Raw genomic sequence first — 22,666 nt, 5'->3', positions numbered from 1 at the left:
TGGTCCCTTTTAACTGTTTTTCGATCTACTGTATTGCTTTGAGATGCCACTTTTAAAGGTGATATTTAAAATAAAGTTTTTTATTATTGTTATAGAGAAACATGATCAGGTTTTCCCTGGTTCAGAAAAAAAGATCTAAAGTGCTACACATAACTTTCTTAATTCGATGTATTTAAAGCAGTGAACTACTGTAGGTGTAACATAACATTCAGAAATACAATCGAGAATAGTTTTGGGGTGTTTGTTTAGATGAAACGTTCCTGAAACGTATAACGTAACAAAATTAAAGAGGATTAAAATCTGTAATCTTTCCACTTGTACTGTATGTCATCGGAAAGTTTCTGCTTTGTGTAAGGATGGTATCAAAAAGCAATCTTAAGTGGTGAGAAAGCTGTGCTCAATGTATTTAAGGGACTTAAAAGTAAAAGGAGATGCTTCATATTGCTTGACTAATTTTAAAAACTAAGTTATAAATGCAGGTATAGATTACACTTTTCTAAAATGTATTTGAAAAATAAAAACGATTACAATCTAATCCTTCCATGTTTGATCCCAAAATCCCAAGAAAAATAAATCTAAACGGGCAGAAAGTTATGCTGAAAGTTTATTAAGATACTTAGAAGACAAAGATACTGTATCAATTTATGTTGCATTAGCCTGATTATGATTAAAAAACACATATAATTAAAAATGCGTTTGCGATTTAAATCAAAAGACTATTTAAATCAATATAAATGTTTATATTGTAACGCATACTGTCCAGCCTCCATTTCTCTATAAAAATTTACTCTATTACACACACACACAATAGAAGCAGGAAGCAGAAGCAGGGACCGTTGTCAGAAGGGAAGAAGGTGACTATTCATTGTTATCAAAAATGACTTAGAATCGATCATGTTGTGATACTTTGAAATATAAAAGTCAATTGATTGTCCATAATATTGCTATTCTATTTTTTCGAAGAAATGTTTGTTAAAAGGAAAGTCCAGCACCAGCTGGATTTAAACACACAACCTGTGAGTTGGTAGTCAGGCATGTAGACCAGTAGGCTACAAGGGAAATCACATGAAGATTGAGGCGAAACAGCCCTATACAGCCCTGTCGCAGTACACGACTATAATCATATCGTTATTAAATTCTTTAGATACGCGATTCCATATTATATTAGGAGAAAAGCTTAAAACTACCACTTTTTCACACGCTATTTCACATGTTAGTTAAATACTTCGATGCTTAAAATGTTTAGGGAGAAATGGAATGTGTGTATTTTTCCTTTAATCTACCGGTTCCCGGAATCTGACTGGCTGACACCCTTCTGAAGTGGTTCCATAAGATCTGGTATACGGAAAAGAAAGCGTTGATAAAAAAAGCCTGGATTCTCATGTATCTCATACAAGTATCTTTTAATACAGTCTTTGCTGTGCTCTTGAGGATCCTTGTGATATTTTGAGCTCTAGTTGAATGATAAGTGTCGTATTTTAAATCATTTTCGTAGTTAGAAATTATGAAACGCCCTGTTAAAAGCAAGGAAGTTTTTATGCCCGTTGAAGTAAAACAAAATGCCTGACAAAGTAGGGCTTGGACAGATTCCAAGTGCTTGTACAAATGTGCTAAAGAAATTATACTTTGAGTATACAACTTGTCCAAAGTCATTCATAATTAATACTATTAGTAATATCTTCGGTAAAGGCTTTGATGCATAAATATTTCTGATAAAGGTAGGTTGTGTACTTTTGTCCAACTGAGCAATCTTGCTTTCATAAAATATACCAACATTTTAATGACTGATGATTAACATGCTGTAATACACAGTTCAAATTTAAAAGCTCAAATGCTGTACATGAGAGGTTAAGCTCCCCCTGGCGGTTTTACAAGGTGATATCGGATACTTTCTGGCATGGCGTCAAAGGACGCGATTAACCGCGTGATACTGCGTGATACCACGACACGCCCACCAGGGTATGCCGCGACATACCCCACCCATTTTGAATGGCTGCATCTGTATGTCACACGAAGAGAGCACAGCCTTTTCCACCCTGCCCCGTGTGTCTCAGTAACTCGCCGTGATCATATAGTGGTCAGTACGTTGTGATGTGGCCGTAACAACCAGGGTTTGAGTCTGGGTCACGGCAGAATAGGGGCATCTGCTTTTATTACTTGCACGAATGAAGGCAAAAAAAAGCCAATCGATGTGAACGAACGGCGCTTTACAGAGGAGTACTGCCTGACTGGGTCGTTGGTGAACGACAGAGGCCACTCCGACCTCTTCTCGGTTTTCTTCAATGACTTACTAAGGATCTTCTTCACATTCGCCCATGCAGGGGAAGCCAGTTACACCAAAGCAAACGCAGGAAAGTGCATTTCAAGCAGAGACCAGGAGGGACTTGTTAACACCGAGAGTGGTCGGAGAATGGAACAATCCGCCCAGCCCTGTTGCTGGAGCCGATTCTTGATGAGATCTTGGGCTCAGTAAGAGGCCCCCACTAGATGCTAATCTTTCTGTTGTTCTTGCAGGTCCTGCGCTGCTTTTGAGCCGACAGAGCTCGTCCTGGTCTGTCGGCACCGCCCAATTGTAAATGATCGGCTCCGCGTACAGAAGGAACATGCATTTGGTACAAGAGTGCATGAAGGCACCGGAAATACATTGGGAACAAATGACCGGTCGCTCAAGACCTCTGTGAAGTACAGGAGCGTGCAAAAAGAGACTGTTTCCTGAATTCTACAAGAGCGGAGAATTCTACAAGGCAGCGCCACATTCTGCACATTCTACTGGGCCCGATTTCCACGGTTCAAAACCGGGCGGGAACAGGCCCGTTTCGTTTGTCGCCACGCACACTGTTTGGGGATTCGTCTAGCGCTGTGATCGAACAGACCCACTCACCTCTTAGTGTGGCGGGATCTGCACAGTGCATGTCGCAGCACATCCTGCTTTCACTTCAATGCACGTCCTGATGTACCCCTGTCTCCCGCGTGACAGGTGGGGATACTCGCCACTATACTAACGAGGAAGACATCGCTCTCTGCTTAGTGTGCAAAACACTTACTTGCAGCATTGTGGGAGCTGTGGTTTAAATGCTATTGGTTTGTGAACAGAATACCCCTATCCCAGTGCATTGTGCCACATTAAATAAACGCACGAGAAAAAGAGATTCAGAACGCAAAGCTGTGTTAGTGTTCTGTGTAAAAAATCGGTTTGAACATCATGGGAGCTGTTTTTAATAAGCTGCTGAGTAAAGAATATTTTAATCTTCCTGCTGTCAGTAGTATTGTGAATATAGTTGACTCTTACCTTGAATGAAAACAGGACGTAAAGGAAGGGTTTCAGAATTCAGACAAAGCTTTATTTGCGTGCTTACAGTCTGAGTAATTGGAGACTGCACTATTCTGTTGCCTATGGTCATATACGGGTTTTTCGCATGAAGCCGTATTGAACAGTATTTCTCGCGTTGTGAACTTGTGTATACAGCGGTCCCCCGGGTTCCAGTTAGTGCGTAATTACGCATCGATGAAAAACCGGAGGTTTAAAAAAAGATAATTAGCTCACTGATACTTAGATGTAGAGGCTGTGGAAATATCCACATGTCGTGGTCTTTAAAATGCATTTGGTTTGAAGGCGTTCTGTGCTTCTGTTGCGAAGATATGGACAAAAGAATATTCGTGCTTGGTCAAAAAAATGTCATATAAACGAAAAAGTAAAGGCTGAGAAAGCATTCACAATGTATTTTATACACAAAGAAAGTATTCTCGCGATTCTAAGAGGTTTCGTGTAAACGCTACAGGCGTGCCAAAATCGTTTTCAAACTTCAAGCTAACTTTACTCCGGTCTGGTACCGTAGGTCAAGTAGGTTAAAATCCCAGTCATGTTTTTTTTCCTATCTTGTGGTACATAACGTACCATTTCGGACTATCACAAATGGCTTGATTTCGTTGAATGCATGTATTCATTTTCTTTCTGGAAAACTTGTATTTCAAGAAATTCACACAGCTTGCGAGAAATGAAATTCAATTCTTGATTATCAGTGCAGAAGAAATATTACCAGCTGGCAAAAAAAAAATTTAACCTGAAAGTTGTGATGGGAGACATGGACCCACCATTCCGTCTGTGTGGCGCGTTCAGTTGTTCACTGAAAGGTTGGTGGTTCGAGTCCACCCAGGGATGGGTTTCTTTTGCGATGTAAACATTGTCTTCGCAAAGGTCGATTGGATTTCTCAGCGAAACCTTAACCATTTTAATATTTGCAGGAAATGCGAGTGCTTAACAGGTGTCAGAATCACCGGGAAATGTCCAATTACTGTATGCCCAACGTCGCAACTCCCCAGAAAACCATATTCACCCAAGAAAAAGTCGAGTCGTCATTTATACCCCCGTTGCATCCTCTGCTGAAATATTTTAAAAATACAATGCAGATTTGTTTAAGAACATGCAAGCATTGTTACATTAGCACCGTGCATTTGGACTTCGATATTTTGACATATTTACCTTAATTTCAAACATAAATACTGTACAATCTATTGTAATTTTGTTGTACTATTAAAATATGTTAGCTGAGGATGCAAAGGGGTGAAAGGGAAAGGTCAGAGGGTGTAGTAACACCAAGATTAGGATTGGTGGAGGTGATAAGGGTGTTGATGGTTTTTCTCTGTAGAGGATTTTGAGTTTTTTATCCTTATCTGAAGTGAGAAACTGGAAGAGTTGGGAGTTGAGGGATCTGATGAGGTTAGTTATGAAAGGAAGTTGATATGGAGCTGTAAGCCTTAAAAACTCCTTAATGTCTTTGATGTTGTCATCAGTGATAAACTGCACTCAGCAAAGATAAAAAGAAAATTATCTTTGCTTACTGCCCTGTCTTTCTCACACATCAAGAAGGCTCAATAGCCGAAACATTGTGATTCTTTTCTTCTCTTTTCAGCTGGAATAGTCCTTTACTTGTTCCTTTGCAGCCTACGCATGCTGACGCAGCTACCCACCCGATATCTAACATTCTATAATCACAACTATGAATGTCCACTTTGGGTATTTTTTCCATGCTTATTTATTATTATTATTATTTATTCTGTCATTGAAGCATATTTTATGTCATACTGAAGTGTCATAATCACTGAAAATTTTTTTTTTTCATTTCGAAAGTAAGAAAATGATAAATCACTAGGAATTGCATTTAGCCTGTTCTGATCTAGATTTTCTATATACTTTAACATGCCATGTTCACAATGTCACAACTCATAAATGAAACAGTGAAGTGTTGTAATTACAAATGTACATAGCGTCGGGACATTGAGATGTTTTGGTAATGAGGAAGGAGGGACATGCAATGTTCACAGGGTCAAATTTATAAAATGCTACAGTAAAATTTCTTGTATTTCGGGATTATGAGAGCCTGTTACATTGTGTCTCACACCTCAGTGTCAGAATTTTGAGACATTTTTATAACCAGGGGTAGGTTCATAGCAATAAGCAGAAAGTGCGATCATCCTTTGCTCATCCTCGGTTAACCATATATTCTCATATGCCATGTTCTGAATGTCCCATTTAAAACTGCTATATTAAAATTAAGACTTTTTATGATCAGAAAGCAAGGTTGTGGTAAATATGCATAAAGTGAAAGTGAACTTTGTCTTGTTATTGTGAGTTTTGAAAATTGGTTTTCGATTTTCTGAAATGTGTTACACACAAAAATGCAATTTGGATAGTCACTACTTATATATTCCCCTTTACTGAGGATATGTACAGTAATCATCCCGATTAGTATTTTTAAAAATTACTGTAGAGAGCCATCAGAAAGGGAATGAAAACTTGCATTAAACAAAATCAAGCTGCATGTAATCATCCATAGTGAAACATTTTGTAAGACAAGACAGGAAGAAAGACACTGCTGGGATTTGAGCGCAGAATCTCCTGTTTAATAGGAAAACACTTTAACCAAATCAGCCAAGATGCTGTCAGAGTATTAACATCATGTCTGCATCAGTGATTACAGCTGACTATGGCTGGAGGACAGTGAAGTCAGCCTGCATAATGAGGGGGAAGAGACTGACCTCTGTGATGCACTATAGAGTTACACTAACCTTCTATCCAACTGTTCTATGCTGCATTCTATCCTAGTGGTAAATATTGGTTTCCGTGCGTGTAATATTCCTTTTTTTGTCAAATATTTTCAAGCACAAATTTTGCTGTTGAAAATAAGCCTTGTGGTTTTCAATGTTGTGATCCTTTCCCCCCAGTGTCACCCAAATTGATACATTGTGCTTTGGCAATTTTTCAGGCTATATAGTTTAGAGGAGCTCAGTTGAATTAGTTTGCGTATATAAAGTATTTCTTTTCCCTTTAATCCTTTAAAACATATTACATTTTCAAAACATTGTATCTTTCTTCCTACTAATTGTAGCGGCAATGCTTGTTAATAAGACAGAATTAAGTGTTGCTGTGCTTTCCCAAATGAGGCCCCATCTCTCTCTTCACCTCTGTGGTGCAGCCACAGAGAAGCTATTCATGCAGGCTGATTTAAAGATGTTTTCTTTTGATAAGGGACAGCTCCCAAATGGGGATTCATTTAGCTAAGCCTGGCTATCATGATCAATGGGCATCCATTGGCGCCTATCTGTCTAGGGAGTGCCAGATGGACATCTGGACTGCATTCCTAAGTGTCAGGAGTAAGTGACTCATATCTCACCTTGATCAACCAATCAGGGACTGGTAGGGCCGAGTAACCCACGTGGGTCTCTGATGCCCATGAAACTTTCATCCAATGAACGAGCTGAAGTTCCTCCAGGTAAAAACAGGCAACAAAGAACTCCAAGACTATTCTAAAGGGAATTCAAAGGAGAATTCCAGGAGTGTGAGACAATTCCAGGGCAGGACGGCCCAGGAGCAGAAGGCTCCCAAGGGCAGGACATTCTTGCAGCGCGCCTCCTGACCATCCTGAGACTCAGCCTGGACCACCACGGAACGGCCAGTGTGTCCAAGTGCCAGAACTTTCCTTTGTTCTAAGAGTCGAGAGCGGAGGTTGCCAGAGAGTAACCAGAGGATCCACCCGAGGTTAGCACCAGCAGCAGGCCTCGTGAAAAGGTCAGAACTGTGGACAGCTGAATCACTATTCAGAACTAGCGCTTCATCAGGAACAAACTGGTCTTCTTCCTGACCTGCTGGGACTCACAGTCATCTTTTCTCCTGTGCACAAACTTCGCTAGTTTCAGCCAAAACTAACTAGCCAGTATTCAGAGAGCATCAGCAGCGCACCGTCACAAGCCGCACAGCACAGCCTGGCACGGAGCCAGAGAGCGCGGATTGGACAGCAACAAGCCTGCATTTGCTTGTGCCCGCAGGAGATCTGAATCCCCAGAGATTGGATGAGTATTCAACTTCACTGCATTACTGCTCCAGAATTCTATTGTTATCCCAACCAGTTGATATCAATTTAATTCCTAAGAGTTATGTACTTGTTTTGAGTATCTAATGCAGAAGTTGTAACCAAGTTAAATTACGAAACGGTCTAAATGAATGATATACCGAACGTATGTCCTCTTGATATGTGTAACTCTTTGTAACTGAATGAATATATATCTTTTGTATTCTGATAACCCTTACGATAAGATCTGTTTGGTTTACATGCATATTATATATATTAATGAATGTATCCTCGTGTATTAGTACCTGTGTGTGCGTTGTTTGAGTTATCTCGCATGGTTGGATTCTGAGACCATTAAAAGAATCAATTTTGTGATTAACTGCCACAATTAATAATTGTCCCAGTAAATGCCCAAACCCCTACAGAACTGGTGCCTCGTGAGAGCACACTACAACAGTGTGTGATCTCCTGTCCCAGCCTGAGGAGCAGACACCGAACCTGTCTCTCAATAATAATAATACAGTGTGTGATCTCCTCTCCCAGCATGAGGAACAGACACCGAGCCTGTCTCTCAATTATAATAATACAGTGTGTGATCTCCTATCCCAACCTGAAGAACAGACAGTGACCCTGTCTCTCAATAATAATAATACAGTGTGTGATCTCCTGTCCCAGCCTGAGGAGCAGACAGCGAGCCTGTTTCTCAATAATAATAGAACAGTGTGTGATCTCCAGTCCCAGCCTGAGGAACAAACAGTGAGCCTGTCTCTCAATAATAATAATAAAGTGTGTGATCTCCTGTCCCAGCCTGGGGAACACTGAGCCTGTCTCTCAATAATAATAGTACAGTGTGTGATCTCCTGTCCCAGCCTGAGGAACAGACAGCGAGCCTGTCTCTCAATAATAATAATAATACAGTGTGTGACCTCCTGTCCCAGCTTGGGGAACAGGGAGCCAGACTCTCAATAATAATAACAGTGAGGAACAGTGAGTTTATCTGTCAATAATAATAATACAATGTGATCTCCTGTCCCAGCCTGAGGAACAGTGAGCTTGTCTCTCAATAATAACAATACAGAGTGTGATCTCCTGTCCCAGCCTGGGGAACAGACAGTAAACCTATCTCTCAATAATAATAATCCAGTGTGGAATGTTCTGTCCCAGTCTGGGGAACAAACAGTGAGCATGTCTCTCAATAATAATAGAACAGTGTGTGATCTCCAGTCCCAGCCTGAGGAAAAGTGAGCTTGTCTCTCAATAATAAAAATACAGTGTGTGATCTCGTGTCCCAGTCTGAGGAACAGACAGTGAGCCTGTATCTCAGTAATAATAATAATACAGTGTGCTACCTCCTGTCCCAGCCTGAGGAAGAGACAGTGAGCCTGCCTCTCAATATTAATAATACAGTGTGTGATCTCCTGTCCCAGCCTGGGGAACAGAGAGTAAACCTATCTCTCAATAATAATAATCCAGTGTGTGAGCTCCTTTCTTAGCCTGAGGAACAGACAGTGATCCTGTCTCTCAATAATAATAATCCAGTGTGGGATGTCCTGTCCCAGTCTGAGGAACAAAAAGTGTGCTTGTCTCTCAATAATAATAGATCAGTTTGTGATCTCCTGACCCAGCCTGGGGAGCACTGAGGCAGTATCTCAATAATAATAATACAGTGTGTCATCTCCTGTTCCAGCCTGAGGAACAGTGAGCTTGTCTCTCAAAAATAATAATACAATGTGATCTCCTGCCCCAGCCTGAAGAACAGACAGTGAGCCTGTCTCTCAGTAATAATAATACAGTGTGTGATCTCCTGTCCCAACCTTGAGGAACAGACGGTGAACCTGTCTCTCAATAATAATAATAATACAACTAGCTCTTCATCAGGAACAAACCGGTCCTCTTCCTAACTTGCTGGGACTCACAGTCATCTTTTCTCCTGTGTGCAAACTTTGCTAGTTAAAGCCAACACTAACTAGCCGGTCAGTGAGCATCAGCAGCGCACCGTCGCAAGCCGCACAGCACAGCCTGGCACCGAGCCAGAGAGCGCGGATTGGACAGCAACAGCCTGCAACTGTTTCTTTGTGCCCGCAGGAGATCTGAATCCCCAGAGATTGGATGAGTATTCAACTTCACTGCATTACTGCTCGAGAATTCAATTGTTATCCCAACAAGAGTTATGTACTTGTTTTGAGTATCTAATGTAGAAGTTATAACCAAGTTCAATTACGAAACGGTCTAAATGAATGATATACTGAATGTATGTCCTCTTGATATATGTAACTCTTTGTAACTGACTGAATATATACCTATTGTATTCTGATAACCCTCTCGATAAGATCTGTTTATATGCATATTCTATGTATTAATAAATGTATCCTCGTGTATTAGTACCTGTGTGTGTGCGTTGTTTGAGTTATATTGCATGGTTGGATTCTAAAGCCATCAAAAGAATCAATTTTGTGATTTACTGCTACAATTAATTATTGTCCAAGTAAATGCCCAAACCCTACAGAAGCATGCAAGAAAATGTGATCATTACCTATGGAATTTCCCACCAGCGTGGAGTTTGTCTGTCTAAAGCAGAACACAGCGGAGTCATGCCGAGGGTTGTGAGATCAAGATTTCAGTGGAGCACTGTCGTCTACGTCTTTAGCTACATGAGTTGGACATCCTCTTGTACACGGAAAGCAGAGTGAGATCCTCTGACATGAAAAGTGCCAGATAAAAGCCATTTCTCATCCTTTCTCTTAGTGGTGGAGCTATCGCATGTAAATGAGGCAACTTGCAAGGCGAGCAGGCTCGGTGCACACCGAACGCAGATGTCTCAGAGCAGTTGAGACGTGTCCAAGTGGCTGTCAAAGGACAGCACTTTGCCGGCGCCGTGGTTTAGTTGGCTAAAGCGCCTGTCTAGTAAACAGGAGATCCTGGGTCTGATTCCCAGCGGTGACTTTCTTCCTGTCTTACTGTACAGAATTTATCCTTATTGGCAAATCCCATGCCTTTTAATTCAGGTGAATGCAAGTGTTCGTTTCCTTTCTGGAACAACTTGTTTTGAAAGAAATCTATACAGCTTGCGAAAGATGAAACACAAATCTTGCTTATCAGTGAAGAAGAGGTACTCCCAGCAGGCCAGCTAATACCAGCAAAGTTTTTTTTTCACCCTAACCCAGAGAATGGAGAAAAGCGAGGCGCCTGTGGCTCTGCAGTGTAATCAGTTCGCGAGTTTGGCGGTTAGCTGAAAGAGTGGTAAATGGAGCTCGCCCCAGCCCGTCCTTATTCTTTTAAAGAGGATAAAAAATTAACTTCGCCGCCATTACTACCAGCTTTAAAAGACTGCCATGGGCACGGAAAAAAACACACTACAGATGACTTTTCTGGAACCGAAGCAGAGATTCCTTTACAAACCAACTGATAAAGCTCAGCCAGTGAATACTGTTAACAGAATGTGAAAGCACGATCAACTTTATAACTGCAACCACAGGAAAAACAGCAAGAAGCAGGCTCCATTCCCCATTTAAATCTGTCGTGCGAGGCATGCTTTTTGCACGCATGAAGTCAATCCCACGATCGCTTTTGAACTTGGACAAAGTACTTCCAAAGGAGCGCTATGCGCAAAGATTTAACAAGCTCAACCCCCGCCGACGATTCGGTGCGAAGAAGCAGAACATTCAAGTTTCACAGACAGAAGCAGCACGCCAGCACAGCCAACATTAAAACGGAGGGCACACTACGATTTGCATTGACACAAAAGGGATCTGGGCAGACGTCGTTCCCTGCATAACGCAAAAAGTGGTAAAGCGCTTTTGGGTTGAGAGGACGCAAGAAGGTTTTTGTTTTGTGCCTTGATGTCAAGCTGAGAAAGTATCTTTAAACACTCTGCTTAGTTTCTCGAGAGACTGCCAAAGAGCAGTTCCCTCCCTTTTGTCTGAAACCAGCTGAAAGAGGGTCTCGACAGAAGCACCTGGCAGCGGTGGGATTCGAACCCACGCCCCCGAAGAGACTGGAGCCTTAATCCAGCGCCTTAGACCGCTCGGCCACGCTACCCGCTGTGTGCTGTCTCTTTGTCTCATTACTTGCCCGGAGGAAGCCGGGTGGGTTTTGCTCTTGTCGCCCGAATTAGTGGCGTTATGACCGTGGAACCGACTGCACCTGCTTTTTCTGAGATGCTTCCCCTCTCATGGAGAGATCTCGACTTCTTTAACACCTCTGGATAAAGATCTTCTGTGGAGCAGGTTTCAGACCTCTGCGTACAGCACCCTTGATGTCATTTTATTTTTACAGCAGCCGCATCCGGAAAGTTGTGTCTTTTACATTTTATTTAAACAACAAAACTACATACAATACAAACAAGAGTACATATTACGTATCAAGAAAATCGTCAGGGGCACATGCTATAATACAATTACACTTTATGAAAAACTATTACACAAGGTAAATAAAATTAAGGTCCGCACAGGTTGTTCTTACATTTCGAAAGAGTCCGTAAATACCCCTTTACATCTATTTTGAACTGTTCAAACGTAGGACTCTTCCCAGACCATTTCACTTTATACCACATTCCTAAACGAGGATGCATCTCCTGTTTTAGAACTATTTTGGGCGGTATGGCTTATACAACACACCCACAGTATTCTAATGGTGGACTGCAGATCTGTGCTATAGTTCAGTCGAATTCGAAGGATCCAGCAATCGTACTGGATTTGACTGGGATTCTGAAATGTCTCTTGCAAAAGTATTTGGGTTTGCTTGAACCTTTGATAAAAAAGTGATCTGATCTGAAACTACCCAGCTTACAAACTCTGAGGTAGTTGTCACTAAACTCGGACGTGATGTGGCACACATGTGCCATGTGCCTTTACTTTTGTAAAAAACTGGTATCGGGAAAAGTTTCTTAATATTTCTTTTGATTAGCATGCAAGAAAATGTGATCATTACCTATGGATTTTCCCGCCAGCGTGGAGTTTGAATTCACAACCTTGAGACTCAGTGTTCAAGAGTCACAGAAGAGGTCGGCCTGGTCTTCAGTTTGCCAACGATAAGCTCCGGCAGTGCTCCTCTGTAAAGCAGACTGTTCGGATCGGTTATGTGGGACGGCACTTCGATACTAAGATCATTTGCAGTACACTCAAAAAACATAGACGAAGAAGGTGTCACAGTAAGGTGAACCCTATGGGCGAGGGATGTTCCTGCCTCCTGTACGACTACACCACCTAGCAATACAAACGGGGTGCTAGGGCCCCTCTACATTACCACAGGTTCTGTTATCTCCTAGAATTACCAATGCACACACAGACCAGCGACAAGCATTTGTATTGTATAAGTGCCCTTTTTATTTTCCAACTACATTCACATGCACTATCACCCAAAAACACAACGAAAACAGAATTCACAGCAGCAAGAGGTCCTTCCCAGGGTCAAAATGAATAGAGAGGGGCAGCAGTCTTTCCTGTAAAATACTAAAGAGAGGTCACTCGAACGTCTCTACTTAGTACCTGTAGTCTCTGATGGCCCACTTTGAGGAGAGGGGTATCGCCCAGTCCTATTTCCCCAGTCTCTGTTCAGGTAACAATAGAAATCCTCTGCGACTGTATTACATTCCTCTCAGTTTGAATCGGCTAACTGTGCCAGTTTCCTTGTTCCTCACCTTCAGGTGTTAAAAGTCTCTGTACAGTACCTCTGTTTCAATGCCAATGTCTCTCATTGTCGTCAGTTACTGAACCAGTAGATCCTTGCCTCCAGGTATTAGAAGTCTCTGCAGAGTACCTCCGGGGTCTTGCACTCTGCAGCTTCCCTTGTGCTGCCTGTGTCGTCTCCAGGGTCCAGTGGGAATCGGGAGCCCCCTCTGTTCTGTCTCAGGTCTTTTTATCCCTCTCCTTAGCCAATCCCTTTCAGGGGGGTTTCCACTGTCCCTGTCAGAAACGGGTCCAGGAGGAAGCTTGTGTTGTTTGAGGGGTGTTGGAGTGCTGAGCTAGGTGTCATGGAACCTTATCAGTTCACCCCTTGGTCTGGCTAAAACTGGCTCAGCAACTCCTCACACCTCCAAGTCTCGATACCTAATTGTTCCCTGAATGACTTGGGTTTGACTGTTTTTACTGACTGTTCCTGTATTAATTGGGACAACTGCAGTCACCCCCTTGAGTGAGAGGCAACATTGACACCATCCTGGAAATCAACATAACCTAATCAATCACAGCCTGTTACTGCCTCAATGACCCACACCCTGTAACACGAATCAACATAACCCAATCAATCCCAGACCGTGACTGCCTCAATGGCACACATCCTGCTACACAAGCTTCACCTGGAGCACAATGGCTGTGTTTTCAGCTACGGAAACTTCCTTTTGACAAGTCGGTGTTTGTGTTGCTTTTTCTGCTCAATGGAGCTGTATTAATGCAAGCACACGTGCTTCCATGGCAAGTTATTTTATTAGTGCTCACAAACCAACACACTGCAGACACCTCTGATACTGTCACTGCTTGTGGACCCCGTGTTCCTGCCGTCAGCCTACTATACCATGTTCATGCACATCTAGAAATATTACTGCTGTAGTACAGGAATGAAAGACGAAACGAAAGCACACCCAGTTTAAAAAGGCACATTTGTCAACTGCTGAACTTCACAAGGATGGGATTCACACCCACATGTGCAGAGCACAATGGATTAGTAGTCCATCGCTTTACCACTCACCACCTCATCCCAGAAGTTAGCCTCCTGACATGAGTTAGTGCTCAAGATGGTCGTCTTTCCTCTACTCAAGGATCATTTTCCTCTTCCACATGCGATTTCACCATTTTCCTTGAAGATGTCAAACATAAAAAGCATATTGAGCTCCTTGGACTTGAAATTACCAGATAAAAGCCATTTCTCATGACTTGCTCAGCGAGCAGGCTCAGCGCACACAGAACGCAGGTATCTCAGAGCGGTGTGTCTAAGAGGCTGTAAAAGGAGAGTGCTCTGTTGGTGCTGTGGCTTAGCTGGTTAACGTGCATGTCTAGTAAATAAGCTTCTGGGTTCAAATCACCACAGTGCTTTTCTTCCTCTCTTGCCATGCAGAGTTGGTCGTTGTGGACAGCAACAGGTGTCTGCCTTAACTTTAATGGAAGTGTTCATTTCTGGATCAACTTTTTTAAAAACAAATTCCACACATATTGCGATAGATAAAATACTAATCTTCCCTGTTGGTGCAGAATAATTAGTGCCAGCTGGCATGAAAACGACAATTTTTTTTTGTCTTTAGCGTAAAACCTGTGAATGTAGAAGAAAAGATGACGAGTGTCAATTTTTATGGCACCATGAGCTTGTCCTTCAGTCAAACACGTAGGTAATTCAAACACACCCAGAGATGCACTTCGAATTAGCTTTGACCTAAATACTATCTACTCCAGATGTGATTGGGCCTCTTTCCACATCCTGATATATGCAGAGAACACAAGCTTTTGGCACGAGTGAATATAAATGTAAACATAAATACTATTCAATATATAGGAATTTTGTTGTATTTAAAAAATATTTTAGCTCGGGATCCTCAAATCAGGAGTGTAGAAAAGAGCACCGTTAAACACCATCGGGAGTGCAGAACGCGATAAAAGTGTTCTTTAAACAAAAAGTGAAAAGATGTTCATTGAAAGCTCAGTAAACGATAAAGCAGTGGCTCGTTTTGTGAATTCTCCTCGCATCAGATTGTCTTGCTTCGACCTTTAAATTGTACGCTGTGTAGACCCTTCACTCTCCCTAACTCAATTAAAGAGCCGCAGGCAAAAGTGCCTGTCAGTTTAGTTCAGTGGTAGAGCACTTGCATCTCGTGTATAAGGCTTTGTTTTCTACTGCCACTCTGGATTTCTTTTTAAACGCAACATCTTATCTGTGATTGTCTTTCATGTGACATCCCCCGTGTGTGAATTTCAGCATGACACATAACATCGTTTGAGATGCTATTTTTAAAACAGACCAAATGAAAGACCTAGTAGCTAAATACAAGTAGAAAACACGGGAATCTAATTGAGAAAATTTGGACCGGAGCGATGTATAGTATTGTAATGGTTGGGGGTTCAGGCGGGCACCCTTGCCATTGCCACTTAAGTCAGCCCCCCACTGTCGGGGACTCAAACCTGCGACCGCCACCATAGCTCAACCGCCACCATAGCTGGGTCCCTGTTGAGTGATGCCAGAGGCCTGGGTTTGAGTCCTTGACGTTGGGGGACTGACCTGATGTGGCAGTGGCGAGGATGCCCATGTGAACCCTGGAGCGTTACATTGGTGTCAGCGTTCCCTGTAATAGCAGGGCCACAGCCGCAGGACTGAAGGGAGATTGCTCTTTATCTCAACAGGCTAGGTCCCTGTTGAGTGATACAGGAGGCCTGGGTTTGAGTCTCTGGTGGTGAGGGGCTCTTGTGAACACTGGAGTACTACAGTATTACTAATAGCAGCACAAAGCTCACAGTGATGGCTTTAGAGTATCAGAGCCAGTGGCGCAATGGATAATGCGTTTGACTTTGGATCAGAAGATTGTAGGTTTGACTCCTCCCTGGCTCGTTACGTTTTTAAACTACACTTCTCAGCGTACACAACCCTTCTATCGACTGGATGAGTCTCCTGTTACGTCTCCAATTCTTTCCGCACATTCTGCTTGTTTCACCACCGTTACTGTTGGACCACAGCCACAGAATGGAGGAGAGATACGGTTCCGATAAACTGTCTAAAATAATCATGTTGAAAAAGGTGACAACATTTTTTTTTCTTTAACATAACCTTACATTTGCCTGTTCAGTTCAAGTTATTTTCTGTATCTGCAAATTCCCAAATTTTTCTGCTGTCTCCTGAGAAAGACATGTGTCAAATCACAATAAGTAATACAATCTATTCAGTTAACACCCAGATGTAACAGAACACATTTAAGACTTACACCCCCTTTTAATATGTATTTCCTTCATTTCAGTTTTCTTACCTCCCCAGGATACCTGAAAGTTCACTATCCCATATTAAGGACTGTACATGCATTACCGGTAATACAGCTACTAATAAAGATATACATTAATCTTAATTATTAATAAATTACACTTTTATTAATAAAGACATGTATTGATCAAATTCATTGTGAATAGTTGCGGTGTCTAGAAAACAATTTTAGCTACAGTAAATATTTCAAGTGAGTGGTGCGTTTGTTCGTGACCATATTATTTCCACTACATTCAGAACAGTTCAAATGCGATTGACTGTTCCTCTACTGAGCTACATAAACCCTGTGAAGAGGTGGTTTAAGTTAGTCTCCTACATCGGTAACATCTAATGGGCAGCATATGTTATTTTATTATTTGAGAACAGGTTTAGTATGGAGCTGCTGACAAATTTCAGCAGCCACATTCGTTGCAATGACCCGTTGTAGGGTCATTGCCAATCAGCAGCAAGAAAAAAAAAACATCATTTGTGCCTTTATTAAAAAAAAAAGAAAAACAGAGTAGTAGTTTATGTGGTAATTTCAGGTACAATGTAAGAACTTAAGTTAACTAGTCCCACAGTAATGCGTGGGGTCCTATCAATAGAAAAAAAATACTTGTAACCCAAAAACACAACAACCACGATGCGAGAAGCCTTCCGGGAACCTAGGTAAATCACTGTAGTAGTCTAACGACTACAGAAAATAAAATAAAAAAAACACTTAAAGGAACAACTTCAAAACAAAAAGAACATTAAAAACAAATCTGGGAAACAACAAAAACAGAATCTAATGCGAGAGCTTTTTCAAGTCTTCGGTACCCCATCGTGCTCCCTTAGTCCCAGTAGACCTCTCGTCTAAGAAAATATCTCTCATCTATCTGTGTAGAGATCAGCTGGGGGTCCACAGCTGATGGGAATTTAAGTAGTGACCTGCGTCAGCTGCAAAGGAAAAAGTATAGGTTTATTCCATGCTGAAAGGAGAAGGAAACACAACGTGGAACCTTCTTCAGGTGTGACGTGGAATAAACCTTTACCTGTTCCTTTGATGTTAATTTAGACCGGATCTCCAGCAGATACCTAACAGGCTACAATCCCATTAGATAAGGTGTTAAGGACGACCTGTAAGTAGCAGTATCTAAAGTGGACAGTTGCTTTCAGTAGCTAAGGACAGGCCACACTGCTCCAGGTGAGGCTCAAACTCACAACCTCAGCATGACTCCGCTGTGCACTGCTGTATAAGTACCACGCGCTGAACAATTGTGCCACTGAAGCTGCATAAAATACTTTTCCTTCACACACTGACGTTGCACAAACACAGGGTGAAAACGATTTCGGCATGTTTTCCGTCTCTCCGTGGGGGAAAGGGACAGTAAAAGAGCAAGGAAACTACAAGGGAAGAAAATGAAAAAATAGTGCTCACTGCAGAAGAGGGAGGAGAGAGATTGTCAGACACGTAAATCAGCCTGGCGGATTTACACTACAAATTTGTCATTTGTAGTGACATTTATGAGTCTTCACGTGTCTGAAACTGTCCAGTTTGTATTTTCATTTCAAAAATCCATAAACTTGAATAAGAAAGAAGGCACACTGCACATCTGCGGAACATCACGTCCGAGTTTACAGTGACATCAGAGATTGAAAGCAAAGTCGTTTTTTATTAAAAGTTCAAGGAAACCTGAATATGTTTGCTAGAAGTATTTCAGAATCACAGTGAAATGTAGTACGATTGCTGCACAGATCTGCAGTCTGCAATTAGAATACTGTTTGTGCGTTGTATAAAATACGCCATTCAAAACTTTTCTAAAACTGCAGAGATTCATTTCAGAATGCGTCTTCCTGTAAAAATAAAATATCTGTTTTATTTAACGGGCGCTATAAGCAGAGTCTGAAGCCAGCTCCACAGAAGAGCTATATTCAGAGGGCCAAAAAAGTGAATATTTCACCAAGTGGACAATTACTGTACATCATAATCATATATGTTTTACTCCTGCCATTGCAATTTGTGCACAAAGATTTTTTTTATTTTCAAAATGTATTAGCCTTGATTGGAAAAAAAAAACTGGGGGCACGGTGGCTAAGTGGTAAGACGTTGGTCTCATAAACCGAAGAGTGCCCTGTCCGTGCCTGGTTTACTTACCACAACATACCTTTATCTAAATCATCAGTTGCCTTGCAATGTAGAAATCTCTGTAATAATAATAAAAGAACTGTCAGTAGTAGTTAATAATCCTTTGACAAAGCAACAGGCATCCTCCACTGCTTGTCAGGATGGCTGAGCAGTCTTAGGTGCCAGCCTCAAGAACTCAATTATGTGAAGTGACAGTTTTATGTTATTCACAACCCGGATTTCCCTTCATGTTCATTAAGATGTGTAATTTTTATGTTGCTTATATGAGAACAGTTTCTTCAAAAGTTCTGTCAATTAACAGTGGAGAGCTAGCCGATGTACGTCTTCATGAAAACTCTCTTAAGGCGATTACAAGTATCTTGAGCAAATCTGCGTCATATTTAAAAAAAAAAGTTTAGCTGAAGATGCAACAGGAGTATAAATGAATTCTCCCGCCCTACATTCCAAGATATGGAATCTTATTTTTCTTGAAGTTTCTGATGTTGATATTGGAAATTGCCAATGATATCGACTCAGGTAGTCAGTTGTTACGTGCTGTAATTCGATACATGCAAAGCATTTGTATTCCCACAAAATATCAATAAGGTCAATAATGTATTAAACAGTACATGCCACTTTTTCTCTAGATGATGTTCACGATGGAACAGTGAGAAAGGCGTGCCTAGATATGCTTGAACCAGCACCTTACTATCGTTTTAGTCCCGACCTGACCGCACTGACCAATGCTACCGGGGTAAAGTTAGCTTGAAGTTCTTAAACGATTTTGGCACGCCTGTAGCGCTTTCGCGAAATCTCTTACAAAAACACATGCTTTGTGTATAAAATACATTGTGAATGCTTTCTCAGCCTTCACTTTGTCGGTTTTATGACATTTTTTTGACCACACTCGAATATTCTTTTGTCCAGATCTTCGCAATGGAAGCACAGAACGCCTTCAAACCAAATGCATTTTAAAGACCACAACTTGTGGATATTTCCACAGCCTCTACATCAAAGTATCAGTGAGCTAATTATCTTTTTTTAAACCTCCAGTTTTTCATCGCACCGTAATTACGCACGAACTGGAACCCGGGGGACAGCTGTGTGCACACGTTCACAACGCGAGAAATACTGTTCAATACGGCTTCGTGCGAAAAACCCGTATATGACCATAGGAAGCAGAACAGCGCAGTCTCCAATTACCCAGACTGTAAGCACGGGAATAAAGCTTTGTTTGATTTCTGAAACCCTTCCTTTACATCCTATTTTCATTCAGGTAAGGGTCAACTATATTGACAATACTACTGACAACAGGAAGATTAAAATATTCTTTTCTCAGCAGCTTATTAAAAACTGCTCCCATGATGTTCAGACCGACTTTTTACACAGAACACTGACACAGCTTTGTGTTCTGAATCTCTTTTTCTCGTGCGTTTATTTAATGTGGCACAATGCACTGGGATAGGGGTATTCTGTTCACAAACCAATAGCATTTAAACCACAGCACCCACAATGCTGCAAGTGTTTTGCACACTAAGCAGGTCCTCTGACTTTTCCCAGCTTTGTTTTGGGTTGTGGAACCTTTATTTTTTTATGCTTTTTTGAAGATAACACTACAGTTAATATACTGGGATAGGTGGGTCTTCTTCGTGGCTCAATAGCATTTCAAGTACAACAGCCACACTGTTGAAACCAAGTGTTTTACACACCAGATAGGCCCCCTAACCTTATACAAGCTTGCTGTGGCTGTGGCCCCTTTCTTTATTTTGTTACGATTTTCTGAAGATAACACTACAGGTAATACACTGGGACAGGTGGGTCGTCTTCATGGCTCAATAGCATTTCAAATACAGCAGCCACACTGCTGAAACCAAGTGTTTTACACACCAGACAGGCCCCCTAACCTTATACAACCTTGCTGTGGCTGTGGCCCCTTTCTTTATTTTTTTATGATTTTTTCAACATGGCACCATTAGACAGGCGGTACATGGGGATGGGCGGGTGCTATTCATGAGTCAATAGCTCTTCAAGCACTACAGCCACAGTGCTGCAACCAGGTGTTTTACACACCAGACAGCTTCCCTAAACTTATACAACCTTGCTTTGAGTTGTGGACCATTTCTTTATTTTTTAATTATTTTTTTACTGTGATCAAGTGTTGTGCTCACTAGGCAGGCCACCTGACCTTTCACAGTCATGCTTTGTTGTGTGAAACTTTAATTCTCTTTTTAGGATTTTTTGAACATGGCAACTTCCACCGAGATGTGTAGGGGGTGTGGGGGTGCTCTTCAATAGTTTTTTCATCTATACACACAAACAGATGTAACCAAGACACTCAGAACCTGTCACGCAGGGGCTGAATGCTGAGGATAGGGATCCAATGTGGTGCCCTTGGTAGGGTTGGCGCGAGACGCAGGCGTAGTCAGAGTAAACAAGCAGGGGTCCGAGTCCGGGAAGGCGTAGTACAGGCGTAGGCACAGAATCGACAGGCGAAGGCGTAGTCGAGGGATTGGCAGGGGTCGGAGTCCGGGAAGGCGTAGAAGTTGCGTCGGTGTGGATTCAGAAGGCAGAGGCGTAAACAAAGAGACAGTCTAGGGTCGGGATCCGAGAAAGCGTAAAATAGGCGAAGGTACAAAATCGAGTGGCTGAAGCGGTAGTCAGAAAAGCAGGGTCGAGGTCCAGGGGAGAAGTCGTAGTAAGGCAAAGGCGTAGTTAGTAGGTAAGCTCCGGGAGAGAATCTCAATCGTGAGCAATGACCGGGGGGCAGATGAGGGTTTAAGTAGAGAACTGATTGACGCGTACATGTTAGGTACGGGGAGAGCTCGAGGGAATGCGGGAGCGCTTGCTTGCATGAGGGAGATTCATGACAGAACCAACAGAATCAACCTGAACTCATAGAAAAACAAGAATGCCCCTGAGACACCTGCACCCCCCTCCTGGACCGCTCTGGTATCAACACCCCCAAACCCATCCATTCCAGCTAACAAGACTCAGAATCGGTGCAACCCTCCAACCTGGACCAAGAACTTCCAATCTCTGATGTTACTGTCTCTAAAGTCAGACGTCATGTTCTGCGGATGTGCAGTGTGCCTTTTCTCTTGTCGTGTTCAAGATGATTCATTGCATACGCTCCTGACTGCATGTTCTATATTCCTTTGTTATTTCATTCAGATGACCTATGTGGCATGATCGCAAGGTTCAGCACCAGCAGAACCTGCAGACACATCAGCTGACCTCGACATGATTTGAACACACAACCTTCTGAGCTGGAGTCAGACGCGCTACCGTTGCGCCACAAGGTTACTTGCTACAAGTGCTTTTAATTCCCCCAAAGAGAAAAACCCCCTACAACCACGATATTCCTGAACAGGATATTTACCACCACCCTCGTGAACTTCTCAACTTGACCTCTCCCAGGAGGAGCCAATTAACACAGAATCCTCTCTCCAATTAGCAAATAACACAAAACACTGTTTACCTGTCAAGACAGAAAACCTGGCTGCTCCAGGTGAGGCTTAAACTCAAAACCTCGGCATGAGTCCACTGAATATGTCATTTTACATGGCCTGAACCAGGAAAGAGGTTGGAAGTCAAGAAGTTATGGTGCTGTTTTAATACTTGCCTACTCTTTCAATTTTTTGGTCAAATCTTTTATTTGGGAGTTCTTTTGATTGATGTTAATCCTTGTCCCGATGAACGACTCTGGGCCATGGTGAGTCTTGAATAATGTTCTTATAAGCTTCAGTTTGAAAAAGTGCGCTCTCCAGAAGCTACCAAAATCGCTAATGGTTACATAACACTTAATGCAAAAGCTACGTTCGGGGTTGAAAAAGAATATTACTTGCTATGAATACGAACACTGTTACAGGAGGGGTGTTAGAGCTATTTTAGCTTAGATCATCAATTCATCTTACAGTTCTTCTCTGTCTATATCAACAGTGTTATCGCTACTGAGCGCTAAAGGCAGGTCCTGGCAATACTTCATGAGATCTTCTTTAGAAAACATTTAAAAAATATATTTCCACTACCATACATAAAGTAAAAGATACCGATTGCAGCTAGAAGCAAATTCCAATCGAAAATGTATCAGCTTTAAAATTTTCTTTTGGATCCATACAACGATCAGCATGAGACTCAAAATATAACTGTGTTTGATTGTACAGCATAGATTGTACAGCATTTATCTTTAGATTTATGTTTAAATTAAGGTAAATATATTAAAATATCAACATCCACCTTCACAGTGCTAACGTAACAATGCTTGTCAAGTTCTCAAACAATT

General features: G+C 41.9%; 1 protein-coding gene and 2 non-coding genes across 3 annotated transcripts in view; all 3 read right to left on the bottom strand.

Annotated features, from left to right (window-relative positions):
- Positions 1–22,666, bottom strand: part of LOC138243434 (uncharacterized) — a 421,149-nt gene that overhangs the window by 198,758 nt on the left and 199,725 nt on the right. The gene's annotated exons all lie outside the window — the stretch shown is intronic.
- On the bottom strand, positions 11,303–11,384 carry trnal-aag (transfer RNA leucine (anticodon AAG)). The gene has a single exon. It is a non-coding gene; the product is annotated as a tRNA-Leu (tRNA).
- Positions 21,615–21,686, bottom strand: trnaw-cca (transfer RNA tryptophan (anticodon CCA)). Its single transcript has one exon. It is a non-coding gene; the product is annotated as a tRNA-Trp (tRNA).

This window comes from Lepisosteus oculatus, chromosome 14 (assembly GCF_040954835.1).
Source record: "Lepisosteus oculatus isolate fLepOcu1 chromosome 14, fLepOcu1.hap2, whole genome shotgun sequence".
Classification (NCBI taxonomy): domain Eukaryota; kingdom Metazoa; phylum Chordata; class Actinopteri; order Semionotiformes; family Lepisosteidae; genus Lepisosteus; species Lepisosteus oculatus.
The sequence above is the reverse complement of the archived record's forward strand: the minus strand, read 5'-3'. Positions and strand labels throughout refer to the sequence as shown.